This window comes from Cupressus sempervirens, chromosome 1, assembly GCF_028749045.1.
Source record: "Cupressus sempervirens isolate cs-2001-9-10 chromosome 1, ASM2874904v1, whole genome shotgun sequence".
NCBI classification, from domain to species: Eukaryota; Viridiplantae; Streptophyta; class Pinopsida; order Cupressales; family Cupressaceae; genus Cupressus; species Cupressus sempervirens.
In genome coordinates, this window is record NC_143118.1 from 888138435 (window position 1) to 888147114 (window position 8680).

Here is an 8680-nt window from a genome sequence, read left to right on the forward strand (position 1 = left end):
CCTCAATTGGGTTTTTGAATCTTGGGATAAAGATAAAGATATCTAAAACATCTTCATCTCTTTCTAGAATCCAATCTTTTAAAATTTTTGAATATTTCAAGAAAATTTCTTCAATAGAGCCACCAACCTCCATTCTAGGCAAGGTACCTTAAATTCTAAAAATGAAAGCACTAAACTATCTGACCACAAATTTTGAGAATTACAAATAGAATCACCAATCTCTAGGCAATAGAGATAATAATAAACTGAGGAAGAAAAACTTAACACTAATCTTCTTTTCTGCAGTCCCTAGCAGAGTTGCCAAAAAATTGTTGGTAAACAGATTGGTTCTTTTTAATTTAACTCTCAAATGCCCAAATTTGAAAGAACAATCGAATACCAATAGTTGGATAATCTATCTTTAGGTTGATAGATTTTCTCTGAATTGAAAGGTACAACTCCCTTATCAAGTGATATTCAATGAATTTACAAGTTCTTAAACTAATTGGGTACATTCTTAACCCGAGAATGGAAGAGCAAAACCAAGCTAGCCCTAGACAGAACTAATTCAAGAAGATTTTAGTTCCTAAACCTAGCCAATACAAAGAACTCACAATTCCTATGACTTCTTGACATTGGTAATGAAATGTGAATGTAAATTATGTAAGTGTAATGAAATTGAAATAAAAGAAGACTAAACATTCTAATCTTTTCAATACAAATAGTTGAAAATACTCTGATCTACAAACCATTCACTATTTGAATAAGAATGCAAGAAAGTGTTCAAAATTGACTATAACAATACTCCGATTGAAAGTAATTAGAAAAAGTGATGGAAAATACTCTGATTCACAAAAAAACTTTTTTTTTTTTGAACACAACAAACACAACCCTCTGATTATATTTGCTTGCAATTTATAGCCAAATCTATTACAAAAACTAAATGTCCATCTCCCATGCATAAATAAAAATACATAAACTAAATGCCCTCCCCTCTACTCCAACAATACCTACTCTTGCAAAAAAAGAAGAACCCCTTGTATCTGTATATGAGCAATGTTAGTATGCTAATAGAAACCAAATTTAAATAAAGCTTCTACAAACTAAACAATATTCATAAACTTCAAGATAGACTAAGATGAGCTCTCAATTGAGAATATGAGCCATTAATGGACTCTCTCAATAAGAAGCTCTCTTGTTGAGTAGCTTTATCTAAATGGATAGGATGTATGCTCAATATGCTTCCAAAGGCTTCAATGGATGATTGTGGATTTTTGGTGTGGATAGATGGCTTTAGAATGGATTTGGCTCTCAAAATAGCATTATAACTTTACTTCATGGATTGTGTTATTTTGTAAAGGGGAAGGATCCAATTTATAGGCAAGAGGCTTGAGGGATTGAGGGCTAAGATGCAAGGATGGGAAAAAGCTTATGGAAGACTCAGATTGCATGAGAGGAGAGCACATGGATTGTGCTTCCTTATAGCCAATCAAGGAGTGACACATGTCACATGGTGAGAGGATGGAGGAAAGGGCAAGGATGAGTCAACAAAGGAGGCTCAAGAGATAAAATCTTCATAAAGACCCTCATAATGACTTGTAAGAGCAATAAAAGGGCTTGTAAGAGTCATTTATGACCTAGTGGACTTCATAAAGTTTTATGGTTGAGATATTTTGAGGGTGATGAGAGAAAATTCGACTTGGACTTGATTAGGAAGGTTTTAAGCTTGCTTAGGCTTGTGCAAATGATTAGAGGATGGATTAGGATGGTTTAGGATTAGCTTAGGGATAGGCAAGTGGATGGCATTTAATGAGGGTGGGTGAAGGAGGAGATATTTGTTAGCTTTGGCTTGGGTTAGTAAGTCTTAACCCATGTTTAGGGAATGTGACAAGGTTAGGAGGGGATTAGGATTAGGTTTAAAGACATCTTCTAGAAGAGTCTAGATTTTGGAGGAGGATAAAGACTTTCTAGAATAGTCTAGAATTTCCTAGGATGAGGATGGAGACTTTCTAGAAGAGTCTAGAACTTCTTAGGATGAGGATAAATTAGATTTTTGGGAAATAAATAAAGTTTTATTTATTTCAAGGGTTTGGGTTGAGGAGATATTTATTAAAACTTTTTTAATAAACATGAGGATTAATATTTAATTTTAATTAAATATTTTGAGTTGGGATTAGGGGTAGGAAATGATGGGATTAGCCTTTAATCAAAATTAAAGAAGGATTAGAAGATTTTGGAAGAGGTTATTGGTCATAAGGAAATTGGCCAACTTTTGGGAAAAAATTTTTTTTTTAATTTATTTTAGGATTTTTGGTCAATTTATTAATTAAATAATTAATAAATAAGGAAATAATGTTTAAATAAGATTTAAACATTTTTGGGAGGGATTCCTTAATTAAATATTTTTAATTAAGATAAAAGGATTTAATGGCATAAAAATTAATTAATTAATTAATTAAATAATTAATTAATTAATAAATGATGATGTCATCGGGAATTTTTCAAAAAATAAAAATACTTTATTTTCTAAAGGATTTTTAGGTGTCTACATTTTGCCCCTCTTTGATGTGATGCCGCAAGTGGCATGACATCAAAGATAAGAAAATAAGATGCCCAAGGCTAGAGCAGAAGAGGAGAGAATGGATTGTGAGATGCCCCCTCAAGAAGGCAGCGGGGAGAGAAAGCGAGGCTTGGTGTCTTCTTGAAAAATACAAGAATCTGGGATGAGCAAGGAGACTCAAATTGGATTAAGAGAAGAGGTTTTGTTAGCTCAAACTCTTACTATGGGAGAATGATAAAGGGAGAATCAGAGGCACAAGAGGAAGCAAGCTTAAGATCTTAGGGATTGTAGAGGATGAAGGAGCGGAGTGCTATAAAAAAGAATCCAGGATAGGGAGATGGATGAGGGGATTATAAAGCTGATGCAACAGGATTTCAAAGAGTTAGATTGGCGGAAGATGGGTTTCGGAGATCCCTAGGACTAGGATTGTGGATCTCAAAAGATGAGGCTTGGTGGCTTGATTTGGATTGGTGGATCCCTAAGACTAGGATTGTGGATCAATAAAGCTAAGAGTGATGAGTGATTCAAAGAGATACTGATGCATCAGCTGGGGTAGGAGAGACAGATGCTGGATATGGATGGGGGATAATGGAGATGAAGGAAAACCATTGAAGCTTTTTGAGCGGGGGGATACTTCAAAGAGAAGTACCACCATGTAGTTGAGCACTAGATTTGCTATAGGACTATTGGTTAATTGCCAAGGTTACCAAGAACATCAAGGCCTTTTCACCAACCGTCCAAAGGACTGACAAACTAACTCAAAACAAACACACAAGGATTGCCCCAGCATCACACATGAATCCTAGAGGAAGCAGTGTGGAAACGACACTGGAGAACCCACAAGCAGAAAAGAAAAACAAATGAAAGACCTGATCAAGACCTTACGCTCTAATTGCCCCATTCGTAGCATACCATGATATGGAAGATCGTGGCAACCTTGAGGAGGGAACAAGGAGATTGCTTGGAAAAGATACTTCAAGACCCAAAAGGGAAGATCCCAAATCAAAAGAAAGTGAAAATCCAAAAGAGAACCGTTTGCCAACGAGATGGGTAGGACGAGGTACTAACGGACCAAGATCAGACATGAGGAAAGCTATATCCTGCAAGGACCTATCGAAGAGCACCTAAGCTGGTGGATTTGGATGAGTGATGCGTCTGGCAAGCTGAACTAAGAAAGATAACACTTTGGTGATAGGAAATCTAGCTAAAGGATGCATTGGAATATCTAACCAAAGTGTGCGATGTGTGCAAGATGTTGACCAAGGACGAACTGACACGAACGTTGGATAGATACAATGGTACTAAGCTAAAGAGGATGTACAAGATGATGGACCAAGATATGTTACAAATGTACAAGTTTTTTCATGTTTTGGTTTTTGTGAGATGGAAATGTTTGTGAAGGATGGGATGTCTATAATAGGTGATAGGTGGATAGGTAGATGGTTTGCGAAAAGATTAAGTGAAAATGGGGTTTTGTGTGTGCACGTGATAGTATACAAGCTAGGATACAAGATTATTTATAGGCTGGAATATGGTACAAACCTTGGACAAGATTCGAATAGACAAGGTATGGTACAAGATTTACAAGGTATAATACAAGCTTTGGTACAAGATTTACAAGCTGTATAGGAGGTATTTACAAGCTTCATCAGATTTTTGGATATTTGGTTGGAACACCAAGGGAACAAGCAAGTGTGTCTTATGGGATGGTGGGTAAATGGATGAGGGATAGGATAGTGATAGATAATGGATTAGTCTTTAGTACACAAGGCGCCTGAATTACCAGGTTTTCACCAAGGTACCTATCCAAGGTGCTTGAATTGCCAAGTTTTCACCATTGGACACTTGTTTCTCTTTACTATTTTTTTTTCTTTTTTATTTTTCAAAAGCTTGGTATACCAAGGATCTTCAAGCATAGAACTTCTTGAGATGAATGATGTTAGTAGGATCATTCAAGAGTTCTCCTTCTGGTGTAGATAGCTGATAAGCTCCAGAGCCAAAGGAAGCAGTGACAACATAAGGACCAAGCCATGTAGGTTCAAACTTGCCTTTCTTTTCTCGATCTGCTTGGACTTTCATGTTTTCTTTAAGGACCATGTCACCTGGCTGAAAGTGTCGTGGAAGCACCTTCTTGTTGAAATTCCTTTTGAGACGAGTTTGATAGACTGTGAGATGATCATAGGCTTGTTGTCGCTTCTCATCTAAGAGATCTAGCTGGGTGAGCCGAGCTACTCTATATTCTTCATCTGATATTTTCCCTTGCAAAGATATGCGCAAGGAGGGAAGTTCAACCTCTATAGGTAGTACTGCTTCAGCACCATAGACTAGGGAGTATGGAGTTGTGCCTGTGGATGTACGGAAGGAAGTTCGATAGGCCCATAGGGCTGGATTTATTTGTAGGTGCCAATCACGGCCGGAATCATTGACAACTTTCTTTAGAATTTTGAGGAGGGTTTTGTTAGTTGCCTCTGCCTGGCTGTTACCTTGTGGGAAATATGGGCTAGAAAAGTGGTGATGGATGCGGAGGGAAGTGCATAATTCTTCCATGTTGAGATTTTCAAAGTTACCTCCGTGGTCAGTGAAGATGGTGGATGGGATGCCGAAGCGGCAAACAATGTGGTACAAGATGAACTTGGAGACCTGAACTCCTGTAGCTGAGACTAGGGGGACTGCTTCCACCCATTTAGTGAAATAGTCTGTAGCTGTTATCATCCATTTATGTCCATCAGATGAGAGGGGTGTGATAGTTCCAACTAGATCAAGGCCCCAACAAGCGAAAGGCCAAGGTGGTGCAATAGGTTGTAGATCCTGTGCTGGAGCGTGCACAAGATTTGCATGTTGCTGACATGGGAGACACTTTCTGACAAAGTCACAGGAGTCTTCTTCAATGGTAGGCCAATAGTAGCCTGCTCTAAGGATTTGTCGTGCTAGGACAATACCACTCATGTGGGCACCGCAAAGTCCAGAGTGTACTTCCTTTAACACCATCGCGGCCTCATTTTGGTCTAAACATCGAGAGAGAGTATCGTGATAACCTCGACAATATAGGGTATTGGCTATGATAACATAGCGGGATGATTTTCGGATGAGGTTTTGGCGTTGGGTACGTGTGAGGTGAGGGGATATGATACCATCGTTAAGGTAAGCGTGAATCTCATGGTACCAAGGGGATTGGGAACCAACCAAGATACAAACACGATTTGAATCCTCATTCGCATAGGCGGGTGTGAGGAGCTGCTCCACTAAAAACTCATACTGTGTAGTTGCTTGGGGAATTTCCAAGAGCGAGCCTATAGTAGCCATAGCATCTGCTGCTTTGTTCTGTATTCGAGGCACTTGTGTAAACTGAAGCTTTGTAAAATGTTGGGTTAGCTGATCAACTAGCTCTTTGTAGGGTAATAGCTTTTCATCTTTGGTTTGATATTCATTTAGGGCTTGCTTGATGATGAGCTGAGAATCGCCAAAGATTTGTAGCTCAACAATGTTCCATTCTACAGCTATCTTTAATCCTGCTATGAGGGCCTCATATTCAGCTATATTGTTGGTGCTAGGGAATTGTAGCTTGAAGGCTTTTGGAATGTAATCTCCTTGAGGTGTGACCAACAATATTCCTGCCCCTGATCCATGAGATGTGTATGAGCCATCAAAATAAAGTTTCCATCGGGGTTGTTCTTCAATTAGACAGATATGCTCATCTAGAAATTCTGTGATCAACGGATAAGCATCTATTAGAGGTGCATCAGCTAGGTGATCTGCTATAGCTTGCCCTTTGATTGCCTTTCTATCCACATACTGGATGTCAAATTCACTAAGGAGCATAACCCATTTGGCCAAACGGCCTGTAAGTGCTGTTCTAGAGAGCATATACTTGAGAGGGTCAATCTTGGAGACTAGTTGGATGGTATGACTTAGCATGTAATGGCGAAGCTTTTGAGTTGAGAAGACAACTGCCAAACAAGCTTTTTCCATAGGAGAGTAATTGAGTTCATAACCAACTAGGGTTCTACTGATGTAGTAGATGGCTCTTTCTCTTTTGTAGTCATCAAGCTGTCCTAGAAGTGCCCCTAGAGCAGTAGGTGTTGCTGATATGTACAAAATTAGGGGACGACCAGGAATTGGTGGAACCAATATAGGGGGATTGATGAGATACTGCTTGATATTGTTGAAGCTGCGCTGACATAAAGGATCCCAATTGAAGTTCTCATCCTTCTTTAGTAAATGTGAAAATGGTGTACACTTATCTGCAAGCTGGGAGATGAAGCGCCGAACAGATTGGAGCTTTCCTTGAAGAGAGCGAAGTTGTCGCAGTGTCTGGGGAGGAGGCATGTCTAAGATAGCCTTGACCTTCTTGGGGTCGATCTCTATACCTCGTTTAGAAACTATGAAGCCTAGAAGCTTGCCAGATGTGACCCCAAAGACACATTTCTTGGGATTCAGCATGAGATGATATTTGGCTAACCTATCAAAGACTTTCTCCAAGTCAGCAAGATGATCCATGAAGGTATGAGACTTGACCAAGATATCATCCACATAATCCTCCAAAATGCTATGGATGAGATCATGAAAAATGGCTGTCATAGCTCTTTGATAGGTAGCCCCAGCATTCTTTAGGCCAAAAGGCATCATGTTGTAGCAAAAGGTTCCCCAAGGGGTAGTGAATGCTGTCTTATGCTGATCCTCTTCTGCAATCTTGATTTGATTATACCCAGAAAATCCATCCATGAGGGACAAAATTTCATGTCCAGCTGTAAGATCTACAATCATATCTATGTTGGGCAAGGGAAAATCATCTTTTGGACAAGCTTTGTTAAGATCTCTAAAATCAGTGCAGATTCTGATGTCACCGGAAGGTTTAGTGACAGGGACCATGTTGGAGATCCACTCTGAGTAGTCGATAGGTCGGATAACCTTAGCAGCTAACATTCTTTCTAATTCAGCTTTGACCAATAATGCCACCTTGGGGTGCATTTTTCTAAGCTTTTGTCTGACGGGCTTGATCTTTGGATCAACTGCAAGATGATGAACTACAAGCTTTGGATCAAGTCCTGGCATGTCCTGATATGACCATGCAAATCGGCCAATATTCTCTCTTAAGACCTCAAAGAGGAGGTCAGCTTGGTCTTGTGATAGGAATGCAGCAATGTGAACAAGTCTGGGGATCTCTGAAGAACCAATGTTGACTTCTCGAGTATCCTCAATTAGAATACAAGACACCTCTGGTCGATTATCTTGAGGAGGCAATGCTAAATCCTCATGTTCTTCTTGTGGCTCTGGATTTTCTTGCTGAGGGGTTCTCTTTGTTGCCTTAGCTAGTCTCAGATTCACCTTAGTTCCAGTTTTGGGTGTATCGGAACTAGGTTGGGGATTCTCTCCAAAATACCCCTTGGGATCTAGCTTGTAGATATAGGCAGAATCTGGCTTTGTTTTCTTGTGAGGAGTTTCAGCTCCCATGAATCTTAGAAGTGCCTCCTCTGATGTGAACTCATCGATGTGTATGACACTTGGTTGGTCCCAATCTATGAGTTGTGGATGGGCGAGTGGTAGGTCAATGAGGTGGATGGATAGTTCTTGGAGAACAGAGTCTCCGAGGGAGATTTGGTCTAGGATATCGTCATAGGCTCTCTTTTCAACTTCCTCAAGAATGTCTTCGATTTCGACAAGGTTGCGGTGAATGTTCGAAAAAGCATGACCGTTCTCATTGGTGCCCCCAGTTGTGGGTATGCCAAAGCCAAGACCTGACTTCGATTCCCACTTATGTGCGTCGATGGGGCACTGCATGCCTCTTTCTTCTGGTCCTAGACCACCACCTTGATAGTTCCATTTGTCAGTGATGAGCTTATGTTCTTGGGGATACTTTTGGCTGAAGTGATCAAGGCGTGCTTGATTTCTTTGAGGTGCATCCTTATGTAACCATTTGTTGATATCTGGAGTGAGCTCCTCATGAAGAGGGATTTTCGAGGATATAAAGGTTGTTAGGCCAAACTGTTTGTATCGAGGAGGTGGAACCTCCTTAGCTTTGTGATATGTCGGTCGTCCATGGGCATGTGGATCAAGTGGGAGTGCCCCGACAGCAAATGCATCTGACAGACTATACTCTCCACAACCTTTGTTATTGATCTTCACGGTAGACAGGGTAGAGGC